This window comes from Panulirus ornatus, chromosome 32 (genome assembly GCF_036320965.1).
Source record: "Panulirus ornatus isolate Po-2019 chromosome 32, ASM3632096v1, whole genome shotgun sequence".
In the NCBI taxonomy this organism is placed as follows: Eukaryota; Metazoa; Arthropoda; class Malacostraca; order Decapoda; family Palinuridae; genus Panulirus; species Panulirus ornatus.
This window is the reverse complement of record NC_092255.1, coordinates 14,743,345-14,758,062: the sequence shown is the minus strand read 5'-3', so window position 1 is coordinate 14,758,062 and position 14,718 is coordinate 14,743,345. Positions and strand designations below refer to the sequence as shown.

Sequence of the window (14,718 nt, the reverse complement as noted above, 5' to 3'; positions counted from 1 at the left end):
ATTAAGGTTTGAATTTGTATAATATGAAGAAATTTAGGTTTGAATTTGTATAATATGAAGAAATTAACGTTTAAATTTGTATATGAAGAAATTAATGTTTAAATTTGTATAATATGAAGAAATTAACGTTTAAATTTGTATATGAAGAAATTAACGTTTCAATTTGTATGATATGAAGAAATTAACTTTTGAATTTGTATAATATGAAGAAATTAACGTTTAGATTTGTATAATATGAGGAGATTAATGTGTATGGGGTTCCGGGTTCGAAGTCGTGATGGCTGTCATGGTTTCCGTGGGTGAAGGGATTTGATATCGAATGACGTCATACGTCTGGAAGGGCTGTGGTATGCATATGTTAGACTATATGTCTCCAGGGGAAGAGTGTGAGTACATTAGTGGAGAGAGGAGATGGGTTTCATGTGTGTGTGTGTGTGTGTGTGTATGTGTGTGTGTGTGTGTGTGTGTGTGTGTGTGTGTGTGTGTTGAGGGGGCGCAGGAGAGAAGGGAGAGGAAGAAAAAGGTGAAAGGTTCTTGTAGCAGTGTGGGTGTCGCCAAAAATGGAGGTACAGAGGGGAAATAACCATCCACTGCACACAAAAAAAAAGAGTCAACTTACATCATATAGTATAAATCGAGTGTGAATTGAACCGCTTATTGACTTACTTCACAACTGCTCTTGAACTTTGAACATATTATATTTCTCGTACTGGTACAGCTGTTCATTGGTTCTGTTGTTCATCTCTTTTTGTCCTGTTTTGGTAAAGCTGTTCTGTATATTTTCTGTTGTTAGCCGAAAAATCAAGAGAAGCATAACCTGTTTTCTGTACATATATACTTTCCTTGATTGCTTCAGCTCAGCTCAAGAGATATGTATTTACATATCCGTGTATATGATTGTGCTATTTGTTAGCCAGCGTTTGATAGACTGAGTGTACGTAAATTTTTTAGATGGTAATTTATATTTACATAATCCAGCTGACGCTGATGCGAGATGACTGACTGAATCTGTCGAGTATATATATATATATATATATATATATATATATATATATATATATATATATATATATATATATATATGGGTTAGTGGAGTAAGAGTAGTACTACCTCTGTATCTCTGTGTTTTAAGAGGCGACTACCATGGATGGAATCGGGGGGGAGGGGGCTAAAAAAAAAGACCTCCTTCCCTCCTTGTGTTTGACTTTCCGAAAGTGTGAATAGAAGGAGGAGCCAAGCGAGGAGTGCTCGCTCAACCTCCTCGAGGGGTCAAACAGGGGTGACTGGATGCGTGTGGATATAAACCAGGATCAAAAAGAAGGAAGGGAATGGACGACCCAGTCAATTGTCACCCTCCACTACATCAAGTAGAGACAGCGTTTACGCTTAAGCGGATATACAGACGGACTGGAATATGGGAAGTCAACGCCATCTGTTGCCTGTCAGCGGTACCACCACCGACTCTCCCTTGGTGTCCCTTCTTGTTATTCCTCGAGAGGAAGTGGCCTCGAAGACTGAAAGGAAAGGTTGCAGTCATTTGTGCGTGCCGCTTCTGCGCAGGCGGAGGAAGAGGAGGAGGAGGAGGTGGAGCGGTGGCATATACATCACGTCTTGCAGCTTATCTCTGTGAAATGAAGGTACGAAAATCATACTTATCCACCGTTTCCCGCGTTAGCCAGGTAGCGCCAGGAACAGATTCAAACAAGCCGCTTTCAACACTAGTCATGTGTAATACACCGAAACCACAGCTTCCGATCCATAACCGCTCCCGTAATAAAATGTTTGTTGACACAGATTCTGAATTCTCAAGGGCTTGGGCTCATGGTAGTGGTGGATTGCAGTGACTGACTTCCCATGAGATAGCTCAGCACTTGAGAAAAACATAGTTTTAAACGTTCGATGATTTCTCTTACAAAAATGATGTTGAGACAATAGGAATATGTCCAGTGCAGAGGATTGAAAGACCTTGAGATTATCAATGGCTTTAGAGTTGTGTTCGTCTTCATAACGACCATTAGGGTATGTGGTTGGACCAGTAGGATTGGAAGCTATATAAACAGACACGAGAGAGAAGTGTGGCCAGTTTGGGAGGAAGGGAAAGGGTTTTCGCTTCTTCGGCATCTCCCTTTGTCACTCCGGAGGATCAAAGACTTTTAGCCTGTGTGCAAAAGAAGTTCTTTGGAGACACACGTTCTATTGGTCAAGACCATGGTGGATCATTAGGAACCTAATTGGCGCAGGTAATTTGCATAGTGCCTCGCTCTTGTTAACGGTAAAATCCAATTTGAATTTCAAATGTAAACTGAAGGACTTCGAATAGATCAAGGTGGAGAGCGTTTGACTGACTGTCTCATTTTTCATATCCTGCCTAACTGTGAAATCGACAGGAGTGAGAGCCGGAAGATGCGTTACATATTTGTAGGGTTACCTAACATCAAAGTAGGTGAAAGTTACTCATAAAAACCAAGAAAGCCAATGGATAACCTCGCCTGACAGTCTCAAGCAGCCGGTGTTTACCTTATTTTGAATGTTATTTAGAAAATGTTTGATTCCTTGTGTCTGCGTGTTGACATTCAATCGCTGGGAGGTTTGTTAGCTGTGTGTGTGTGTGTGTGTGTGTGTGTGTGTCCTCTCACCGTAGGCAACCACTTCCAGCGAATGCGCTCTGGGAACATACCTCCCAGCAATTGAATGTAAACACGCGAGGGTAACAATTGCATCTTTTTTTTTTTTTTTCTTTCTTTCTTCTTTTGCAAATTACATCGACCATGAGGTTAATTCCATCTGTCTGGGTAAGTTAGGTAAGGTTGTCATAATTTTTTTTCTTTTTCTTTACCACTTTTCCCATATTCGTATATCAATGACCCGACATTTCTCCCTTCTATTGTCGATATATTTCTTACCCACGGGGAAAGAAAAGTGATCTCATCCACACCCGAGCTGTTCCATGAAGAGATATTGTTAGATTCCACAGCAGATGTGGCCCCGGCATTGTCGAGTTCAAGGGTCGTACCGTTGTGCTAAAGGGTCGTAACGTCGTGCTCGAGGGTCGTACAGTCATGCTCGAGGATCGTACTGTCGTGCACAGGGGGTCGTACCGTCGTGCTCAAGTGTCATACCGTCGTGTTCGAGGGTCGTACCGCCGTGCTCAGAGGGTCTTACCGTCGTGCACAAGGGGTCGTACCGTCATGGTCGAGGGTCGTACGGTTGTGCTCAAGGGTCGTACCATCGTGCACAGAGCTGTACCGTCGTGCTCGAGGGTCGTATTATCGTGTTTACGGATCATACTGTTGTCCTCTATGCTGAGAAGTGTCGTGCTTAATGGTCGTACCGTCGTGCTCAAGGGTCGTACCATCGTGCACAGGGGGTCGTACCGTCGTGCTCGATGGTCGTACCGTCGTGCACAGGAGGTCGTACCGTCGTGCCTCCCTCCCGGTTGCTCCAGACGCATCGGGTTTCACATGTGTGTCATGGAGTCGTTGCCTCACGCAGATGCTTCACAGGTGTGATTCATAAATGGCTTCATGATCCAGCCTCACTGGTCGGTGCTTCGAACTCCCTGTTTACGACTCTCTCTCTCTCTCTCTCTCTCTCTCTCTCTCTCTCTCTCTCTCTCTCTCTCTCAGGATTCATTTTACCTAGGTTATGTCATTTATTCCAACCTACCGAAGAGACAGAATCATCATTTATGACAACCTTGGTTATAGCGCGAGAGTTGTGAACCATGAAAGTATTGGACGAAGAGGCAGTCTGGGTTTGGGTTTATGGAGGTGAGGAGGAACATTTCGACTTGGATTGAAGATGTTGAATCTTGTGTGCCGATCCGAGGGTTCGAAGCGTCGACATTCAGTCGAAAGGGAAGTTTTGGGTTGTGGACGATGGTGGTAAGATGTTTGATGGCTGGGGACGATGGTGGTAGGATGTTTGATGTCTTTGGAAGATGGCGGTAGGATGTTTGATGTCTTTGGAAGATGGTGGTAGGATGTTTGATGTCTTTGGAAGATGGTGGTAGGATGTTTGATGTCTTTGGACGATGGTGGTAGGATGTTTGATGTCTGTGGACGATGGTGGTAGGATGTTTGATGGCTGGGGACGATTGTGGTAGGGTATTTGATGGCTGGGGACGATGTTGGTAGGATGTTTGTTGTCTTTGGACGATGGTGGTAGGATGTTTGATGTCTGTGGACGATGGTGGTAGGATGTTTGATGGCTGGGGACGATCGTGGTAGGGTATTTGATGGCTGGGAACGATGGTGGTAGGATGTTTGATGTCTTTGGACGATGGTGGTAGGATGTTTGATGTCTTTGGACGATGGTGGTAGGATGTTTGATGTCTGGGGACGATTGTGGTAGGGTATTTGATGGCTGGGGACGATGGTGGTAGGATGTTTGATGTCTTTGGACGATGGTGGTAGGATGTTTGGTGGCTGGGGACGATGTTGGTAGGATGTTTGATGTCTGGGGACGATGGTGGTAGGGTATTTGATAGCTGGGGACGATGTTGGTAGGGTGTTTGTTGGCTTTGGACGATGGTGGTAGGATGTTTGATGTCTGTAGACGATGGTGGTAGGATGTTTGATGTCTGTGGACGATGGTGGTGGGATGTTTGATGGTTGTGGACGATGGTGGCAGGATGTTTCATGTGTTTGGACGATTGTGGTTGGATATCTAGGGGACGATGGTGGTTGGACGTCTGGGGACAATGGTGGCAGGATGTTCGATGAGTGTGAACACTGAGTCAGGATGTCGAACTTGCTAAGGACGAAGGATGTTGGACACAGTGAAAATAAAGGACACAAGTACGCCTGTGTTGCCAACATGGACAGGCAGAAGAGAGTCCACTTTGGTCTGGCAATGCTGGGTAGGGAGACACCTGGCTCTTAACCATACGTAGATGGACGAGCCTTACATTCATAGGACAAAAGAGTGGAAGAGGTTCTTTGGGTCTGGAACACGTTGGGGGGGAAGGTGGTCAGGTCTGGAATATGTGATGTAGAAGAGTTAGGTTAGGTTAGGTTAGGTCTGGAATATGTGATGTAGAAGAGTTAGGTTAGGTCTGGAATACATTGCATTTGAGCCGACTGAGTCATCTAGAATACCTTGGGATATATGAAGAAGTCGGTTCCGTCTGGAACACGTGAGGATGAAGGCCATTTAGACCTGGGGACATTTTAGAGAGAAGAAAACTGGGTCTTGAAAAAAGGCTAGAGAAGTCGTAATGGTTGTGAACGTGTGATGGAGGAGCAGGATGGGTGTGAATATATTAAGAAGAATCCAATTAGATCTGGAACCAATGGAAGAGCTCTCTCTTTTCCCTCGGTAATCAATACAGGTTAGTTAATCTAACACTCGTTTCTCTTGGGATGCGTAGGCCACATACATTGTGAGTAGTGTGGGATCTCTACCGTCTTTTAACACCTGGAGAAAGTGCTCAGATGGCGGTTGTGCGTTGTCCCTAAAGGCTGTATCGACCATGGTAGGTGGTAGGGGCGAAGCCCAAACGAAGCAAATAACCAACTTGGTCGAGGGCCATGGTGGCATGAGTTGATGGAACTCCTCGCCACGTATCTTGATTTAGTGTTGAGTGTGAGAGGGTTTCTTTCCGTCGTATGTTCTCACCAGTCTCAATCCAGCGGTGTGGTGAAGGTGTAGACAAGTCTCGCTTGGGCTGTGACGAGTGTTGGCCTGGCGTAGTGTGATGTGGACTGCGAGTCTAAAGTGGGAATCGAGGACTTTCTCCAGGACCCTGTGTGGTTGTACCGAGACCTTGTCCTTCCCATGTCGAGACTTCTTCTGGTCGTTTGATATTCAAGGAATTCTATATGTACTTCCTGTAGGCTCTGTCTTTCTCTCCTTAACACAAAGTATTGCTATTGATACACTCGTCGTAGACTTCCAAATCTGAGAGCGAGAGGCTCGTTCATTGAAGTGACGAAGGCTGAGTTCGATACAGTTCGTAGTCGAAGACACGAGACGTCTCCCTTTTCCATTATGTACGAAGGGTGGTCCACTAAGCACAACTCTGCCTCCAGGTCCAGAGCGTAGCACCTAAGGCTGGGGGCAGGTGAGGGAAGGGGGAAAAAGCTTCCCAGTGTTCTCGAGGAGGTCGTTGAGAGAGAGAGAGAGAGAGAGAGAGAGAGAGAGAGAGAGAGAGAGAGAGAGAGAGAGAGACCTGGTACTCAGGTCTCCTCCTTGTGGTCCTTCATTCTTAGGTCGTACACGAAGGAGTGGTGTCCTTGTAACGTGATCGTGGCAGCTCTCAATCAACGATGTTGTCCTGGGTCCAGCGTCAAAATCTTTGCTTCGACACCCTCGCCAGCGAGAGATCACTGTAGTGTATGTGGTTATGAGACATCGAACGCTCTTTCGATATCAAGGAATACCAAGATTTTGACTCTGTGGCTCAGGACTGTCATTCCTTGAACCAGCTTTTTACACACGTTGAGGAGTACGGTAACACTGAGTACATGTTCTCTATTTCCCCTCCCTGATGGTCCACTTGGCCACTGGGAGACCGAATCACGCCCCATTCAACGTGCTAGAGTGACTACCTTATGAATACCTGGATGGTAAAAGGAGCCTCAATGACGCACCTTGAATGGTGAAGGATCTTGTATATCAGATGAATGATCTTGTCGGCGTCTCCTCTTGTCCAAGGTGAGTTAGCGAGGTGGTGACGAAGGCTAGGGAACGTTCCGAAAGTGAGAGGTGGAAGTGATCGAGGGTGTATCCAAGTAGGATGGTCCTTGTGATCCTATTGTCATGGTACAAGGGTGGGTGGGTTCACTCTCTGACTTGAGAGACGAGAGCATTGCCATCCTCCTCCTTCGCCTTGGTACAGTTGTCATTATAAGGCATCCAGACCAGGTCTTCTACCACTGCCGCCCAGGAGATCTAGTCTTGAGCGACGAAGGTGGAGGGTCCTAGTGGTTAGTGAGTCTTCCATTACGGCCTTCTTCGTTGAGCACGAAGGTAGGAACTTCGGGTATGGTGGCCTGTACTTTTAAATGTGACCCTTCAGGGTCACTTTAAAGGTTTTTTAAGGCTACCGTTTGTAAAGGTTGTGCCGTCGTGCTCAAGGGTCGTGCCATGGTGCTGAAGGTGCCCTGGTCGAAAACTATCGTCTTCGAGGGTCGCCTCGTCCTCCTCCAGGAGCCTCGCGCCCTTGTCTAAGTATCGTCGATCGATGTCGCACACCGCCATAGTGTTTTAGGAGAGGGAAGCCTGTGGGATCCCCATGGGAAGTAAAGTCAGAGGTCACGGGACATTTCTTTTTTTCTCTTTATCATTGGTGTGTGACTCTCTCTCTCTCTCTCTCTCTCTCTCTCCCATGACGCCTCCCCGGGAAACCTGCCCGCAGGGCACCTGCTGGGTCAAATTACGGTTGTCTGTTTACTGGTTTCTCCTTTCTAGTCAAGTGTGTGTGTGTGTGTGTGTGTGTGTGTGTGTGTGTGTGTGTGTGAAAGAGAGAGAGAGAGAGAGAGAGAGAGAGAGAGAGAGAGAGGTTGTCCGCGTTCCTTAAGTCTGACCTGAGGTGGTAGCTCATTTTCAGTGAGGTTCGCTTCTCATTAGGTCTCTGTAGTAGGGTTACGGTAAGGCACATGAGACATATTCTATCCCTCATTCTGCATCCCCGATGTAACAATTGTAATATTGAAAAGCCACAACTACGTCAAGTGAAATTTACGTTACATTTTGATCTTTTCATACGACATGAGCTGTGCGATACGTGTAGCGCGTGATAAATGGCGTCCTAGCTTCGTCTCTTCGATGTATATCAACTGACTGTAATATTTCTCTCTTGTGTCTCCCCTGATGATGTGATTATTACACGAAAGTGCACTTGGGAACTTATCGTGTTTTATTTTCCCCGTGGACTCGTAGGAATATATAGGAATATATATATATATATATATATATATATATATATATATATATATATATATATATATATATATATATATATATATAGTGCATATGAACGCGCACTTCCGTTTAACATACAAGCTTCCAACAGCCAGGACTACCGCTTGGGATGATCATAGCTTAGCGGTAGTGCTCCCGCCTGCCACGCACGGGGTCCTGGGTTCGACCTTGGCTGTTGGAGGTTTGTATGTTATATATTAGTAATGTCTGAGCTCGCCTCTCTTTTCATTCCATAAGACCAATCCTGAAGGGCCACATCACCTGGAGTCGTGAGTACAGACACCCCGTCATTTTATTCGCATGACGATCGCTAGCCAGTAGTAATGCTGGTGTTGGTCACTGGGGAAACTCTGAGCCAAGGGCCTCGCCTACAGCTGACACGTTCCTAGATCAAGAAGGACACGGCCAAGGGATTGCCACAGCTAGCCATATCCTACCCCAAGGTCGTAATCCCGTATTCCCACCCTCGCTCACGCACGTCCAGTGCTTTGATTACAGAACCAATATATCATCTTAGTAGATATGGAAGATAACTCTTCAACTAATTCACAGGTAAGTATATATATATATATATATATATATATATATATATATATATATATATATATATATATATATATATATATATATATATATATATATATCATGTATCTATATGGCTGATCTGTATTTAATATGGTACTGTAATACATATTTTTCTTTTTTTTCAATTCTGACTTCTTTCGTTTATGACTTTCTTTCAATTCTAACTTCAACTTGATGATATATTATTTAACTTCATTCTGTTATTCATTGATGTATTTAACCCTATCCCAGGCTCTCTATAATGAGACTCCTGCACCTTCGAGGCTGCACCTCGCGCAGGAGCAGGGAAGTGATGGGCCCTTGTGAGGCGATGGGGTCGTCCACGTCCTCTCGATCTGTTCCCATCTGATGATGATGATGATGATGCAGCCGCCGCCTCGCTGAAGGTGTATCCGCTCGCCCGTGGGAGTCCGGTAACACCCTACTCTACCTCAGTGCGAGGTGATTAGAGAGTTGAAACGCGTCCTAACCATCAGGTGTAGATATGACTTGGATGGGATATTAACCTGTTGTGGTCAGAGCAGTGGGGCCATAACCCTCCCTGCTTTCCACAACACCAGACCATAATGTTCTGCCTGGTAGTATGTCCTAGCACAACCACATTACAAGCGAGGTTATATACATTACAAGCGAGGTTATATACATTACAAGCGAAGTTATATACATTACAAGCGAGGTTATATACATTACAAGCGAGGTTATATACATTACAACCGAGGTTATATACATTACAAGCGAGGTTATATACATTACAACCGAGGTTATATACATTACAAGAGAGGTTATATACATAAGCGAGGCTTTATACATTACAAGCGAAGTTATGTACATTACAAGCAAGGTAATATACATTACAAACGAGGTTATATACATTACAAGCGAGGTAATATACATTACAAGCGAGGTTATATACATTACAACCGAGGTTATATACATTACAAGCGAGGCTATATACATTACAAGCGAGGTTATATACATTACAAGCGAGGTTATATACATTACAACCGAGGGTATATACATTACAAGCGAGGTTATATACATAAGCGAGGCTTTATACATTACAAGCGAAGTTATGTACATTACAAGCAAGGTAATATACATTACAAACGAGGTTATATACATTACAAGCGAGGTAATATACATTACAAGCGAGGTTATATACATTAAAACCGAGGTTATATACATTACAAGCGAGGCTATATACATTACAAGCGAGGCTATATACATTACAAGCGAGGTTATATACATTACAAGCAAGGTAATATACATTACAAACGAGGTTATATACATTACAAGCGAGGTAATATACATTACAAGCGACGTTATATACATTACAACCGAGGTTATATACATTACAAGCGAGGTTATATACATAAGCGAGGCTATATACATTACAAGCGAGGTTATAAACATTACAAGCAAGGTAATATACATTACAAGCGAGGTTATATACATTACAAGCGAGGTAATATACATTACAAGCGAGGTTAAATACATTACAAGCGAGGCAATATGCATTACAAGCGAGGTAATATACATTACAAGCGAGGTTATGTACATTACAAGCGAGGCTATATTCATTACAAGCGACTATATACATTACAAGCGACATTGTATACATTACAAACGAGGTTATATACATTACAAGCGAGGTAATATACATTACAAGCGAGGTTATATACATTACAAGCGAGGCAATATGAATTACAAGCGAGGTTGTATACATTACAAGCGAGGTAATACACATTACAAGCAAGGTTATATACATTACAAGCGAGGTAATATGCATTACAAGTGAGGTTATATACATTACAAGCGACGTTATCTATATTACAAGCGAGGTTATATACATTACAAGCGAGGTAATATACATTACAAGCGAGGTTATATACATTACAAGCGAGGTTATATACATTACAAGCGAGGTTATATACATTACAAGCGAGGTAATATGCATAACAAGCAAGGTAATATACATTACAAGCGAGGTAATATGCATTACAAGTGGGGTTATATACGTTACAAGCGAGGTAATATGCATTACAAGCGAGGTTATATACATTACAAGCGAGGTTATATACATTACAAGCGAGGTAATATGCATAACAAGCGAGGTTATATACATTACAAGCGAGGTAATATGCATTACAAGTGAGGTTATATGCATTACAAGCGAGGTTATGTACATTACAAACGAGGTTATGTACATTACAAGCGAGGCAATACACATTACAAGCGAGGTTATAGACATTACAAGCGAGGTAATATGCATTACAAGCGAGGTTATATACATTACAAGCGAGGTTATATACATTACCAACGAGGTTATATACATTACAAGCGAGGTAACACACATTACAAGCGAGGTTATATGCATTACAAGCTAGGTAATATGCATAACAAGCGAGGTTATATACATTACAAGCGAGGTAATATGCATTACAAGTGAGGTTATATGCATTACAAGCGAGGTTATGTACATTACAAACGAGGTTATTTACATTACAAGCGAGGCAATACACATTACAAGCGAGGTTATATACATTACAAGCGAGGTAATATGCATTACAAGCGAGGTTATATACATTACAAGCGAGGTAATATGCATTACAAGCGAGGTAATACACATTACAAGCGAGGTAATATGCATTACAAGCGAGGTAATATACATTACAAGCGAGGTTATATACATTACAAGCGAGGTTATATACATTACAAGCGAGGTTATATACGTTACAAGCGAGGTTATATACATTACAAGCGAGGTTATGTACATTACAAGCGAGGTAATATGCATTACAAGTGAGGTTATATGCATTACAAGCGAGGTTATGTACATTACAAACGAGGTTATGTACATTACAAGCGAGGCAATACACATTACAAGCGAGGTTATATACATTACAAGCGAGGTAATATGCATTACAAGCGAGGTTATATACATTACAAGCGAGGTTATATACATTACAAGCGAGGTTATATACATTACAAACGAGGTTATATACATTACAAGCGAGGTAACACACATTACAAGCGAGGTTATATACATTACAAGCGAGGTAATATGCATTACAAGCGAGGTTATATACATTACAAGCGAGGTTATATACATTACAAGCGAGGTAATATGCATTACAAGCGAGGTAATACACATTACAAGCGAGGTAATATGCATTACAAGCGAGGTAATATACATTACAAGCGAGGTTATATACATTATAAGCGAGGTTATATACATTACGAGCGAGGTTATATACGTTACAAGCGAGGTTATATACATTACAAGCGAGGTAATATGCATTACAAGCGGGGTAATATACATTACAAGCGAGGTTATATACACAAGCGAGGTAATATACATTACAAGCGAGGTTATATACATTACTGGCGAGGCTACATACATTACAAGCGACTTTATATACATTACAAGCGAGGTTATATACATTACAATCGAGGTTATATACATTACAAGCGAGGCTATATACATTACAAGCGACATTGTATACATTACAAGCGAGGCTACATACATCACAAGCGACATTATATACGTTACAAGCGAGGTTATATACATTACAAGCGAGGTTATATACATTACAAGCGAGGCTACATACATTACAAGCGACATTATATACATTACAAGCGAGGTTATATACATTACAAGCGAGGTTATATACATTGCAAGCGAGGCTATATACATTACAAGCGACATTGTATACATTACTAGCGAGGTTATATACATAATAGAACATGTATCATGTATTGTGTCATGGTTTGCGTCATCATCAACATCTCGTCGAAATGTCAAACTCATTAACTGAGAGCATTATCAGATTTACGTGGAATATGAAATTCAAAAGCCTCCATTTAACACATTATTATTAGATTTAGGTGGAATACGAAAATGTAAAAGCCCCATATCCCTCTGACACACCGATACTCCCCTCCCCTCACCCCCCCCCCCCTCCACCGCCGTGGAAATATTTCCAGTACACGAAAATCCAGTTTCCAGTTCCTCCTAACAGGTTTCAAAACCTGCTCCTTCCTCCTTTATACTTTTCCAGTAAAGAGAGACGCTCCCTCACCTTCGTGGACCCATGTCACGATGACATGTCGCTACCCTTCCTCTTGGCCGGGGATGTCAAAAGCAAATTGTCAACACAGCAGACGACAGCTTGGCCGATCGAGTCGTGGCGCCATCTGTTGACTAAACTTCCAATTCCAAACAGATGCCTGATATCGCCTTCACGATTTCCGAAGTAGATCTTCCTTGGTCAAATCCTACCCAGCTGAGGTATGAGGTGAAATACACCTTTACGATCAATTGGACGCGGATCGTCAACGGCGAAGGAGCTGAGGACAAGTGAATCTACATTTTCATCATGGCTCAGGTACTGTAACACATCTTTTGGTGACTTTTAAGTAACAAGTTTAGATCTTCTATGTATGATGCTGGCTGCTCGATGTAGGCGTTTTGATGAGGTATACCGACGTAGAATTTGAGTTCCGATTGTTTCTGTATGTAACTGTGACTCCACCGGGCTAGGCTGGGGGTCGAATGACGAACGACACTGTTTCAATTATTTAGACGCGGGGTTTCTGAACCTCGAGGCTTTAAAGAGCATTTCTCATTTACGAGTGAGGGTAGACGAGGAGAAACCAACCAACCCCTGGTTTCTTAACGGTATAATCGCTCCAGTATAGCTTAAGGTAAACGCGTGTGTGGCCGATGGTCCTTGACAGCGATCATGAATGTGACGAAGTGGAGGAAAACCTGGATGAAGCAGCCATTAACTTTGTATTGTTTACCACCATTGGCAACCATACTCCTGGTGTGTTTTTACACGGTTGGTTTGGTATATGACCTATGGCAGAGAGGGAGTTGAGGTGTGGGTTTTGGGGAGTGTGTGGGGAGTGGGTCAAAGGGAAATGATTCATTGTCAATATAGAACTTAGCGTTGTCCTGCAGTCTGAAAGACTGTGTGGAGGTTTGTAAGGGGATGAAGCTGGTCTGGCCTGTGATTCGTGGGTTATGTATGTTACATGTGAGGTGAAGACACCGGCACCGACCCACAAGGCGTGAATACTAAGGAAATGGGACGCCGTAGCGTTCGGGATACATAGATGCTGCAGGACTCTGGATACGTGGTGAGGAGAGAGAGAGAGAGAGAGAGAGAGAGAGAGAGAGAGAGAGAGAGAGAGAGAGAGAGAGAGAGGCGGTTTTGGAGATGAATTTCGCATGATTTTGGAGGATGTGTTCGTTTGGTAAAGGCGGCATCCAGTTTGGCGGAATCCTTTTGGAGTGAAGTTATGGTTCTAAAGGACTCATTTGGAAGTAGTTAGCGTATTTATGGCTTGTGTTGGGGGCTAGAAGATGAGGGTATCTTTATAGAAGCTAGTAACGTTTTTGGAAAGAGGAAGAAAGCAGGTAAGGAATGAAACATCCAGTGGAAACCATTTGGGTCTGGAATATGCGGGGATGGAGCTGGTTGGGGCTGGAACACGTGGAGGAAGAGCTGGTTGTGTTTGGAACACTTGAAGTTGGAGCTGGTTAGGTCTGGAACCCATGGGGATGGAGCTGGTTAGGTCTGGAACACGAAGAAGCTGGCTGGGTCTGGAGCATTCATTGGAGCTGGTTGGGTCTGGAACAATTGCTGATGGAGTTGGTTGAATGTAGAGCTGGTTGGATCTGGAACACGTGGTGATGGAGTCAGGTCTGGAACACGTGGGTATGGAGTTGGTTGGGTCTGGAACACGTCTGGAAAAATGGCTGATGGAGTTCGTTGTGTGTAGAGCCGGTCGGGTGAAGAGCTGGTTAGATCTGGAACACGTGGTGATGTAGTGTGGTCTGGAACACATGGATATGGAGCTGGTTGGATCTGGAACACTTGGGGATAGAGACGGCTGGGTCTGGAACATATGGGGACGGAGATGGCAGAGCAGGAGTGACCTCAAGTCTTTTAGTGTTTGAAGATGTTCTCGAGTCTTTCAGGGTGTGGAAAGGTGGTTTCCAAACCCCTACGGCGTTACGAAGGTTATTCCAAGCCCCCTGGGATGTGACAGGATCGGTTCCAAGTTCCTAAGGCGTTGCAGGAATGATTCCAAGGCCCTTAGGGTCTAGTAAGGATGGTTCTAATCCCCGAGTGTGACAGAGGAAGTCCCAAGCCCTCTAGATTATGACAGGGTTGTTTCTGTGTCTCAGTGTGTGGC

The 14,718-nt window shown here is 43.5% G+C and overlaps 1 long non-coding RNA gene across 1 annotated transcript in view; it reads left to right on the top strand.

Annotated features, from left to right (window-relative positions):
* The window catches only part of LOC139759061 (uncharacterized), a 37,257-nt gene extending 24,375 nt beyond the window's left edge, over positions 1 to 12,882 (top strand). The window contains exons 2-3 of the long non-coding RNA XR_011714991.1: positions 8,743 to 8,952; positions 12,573 to 12,882. This is a non-coding gene — a long non-coding RNA (uncharacterized lncRNA). The remainder of the gene's footprint in view (positions 1 to 8,742; positions 8,953 to 12,572) is intronic.
* The last annotated feature ends 1,836 nt before the right edge of the window (positions 12,883 to 14,718 follow it).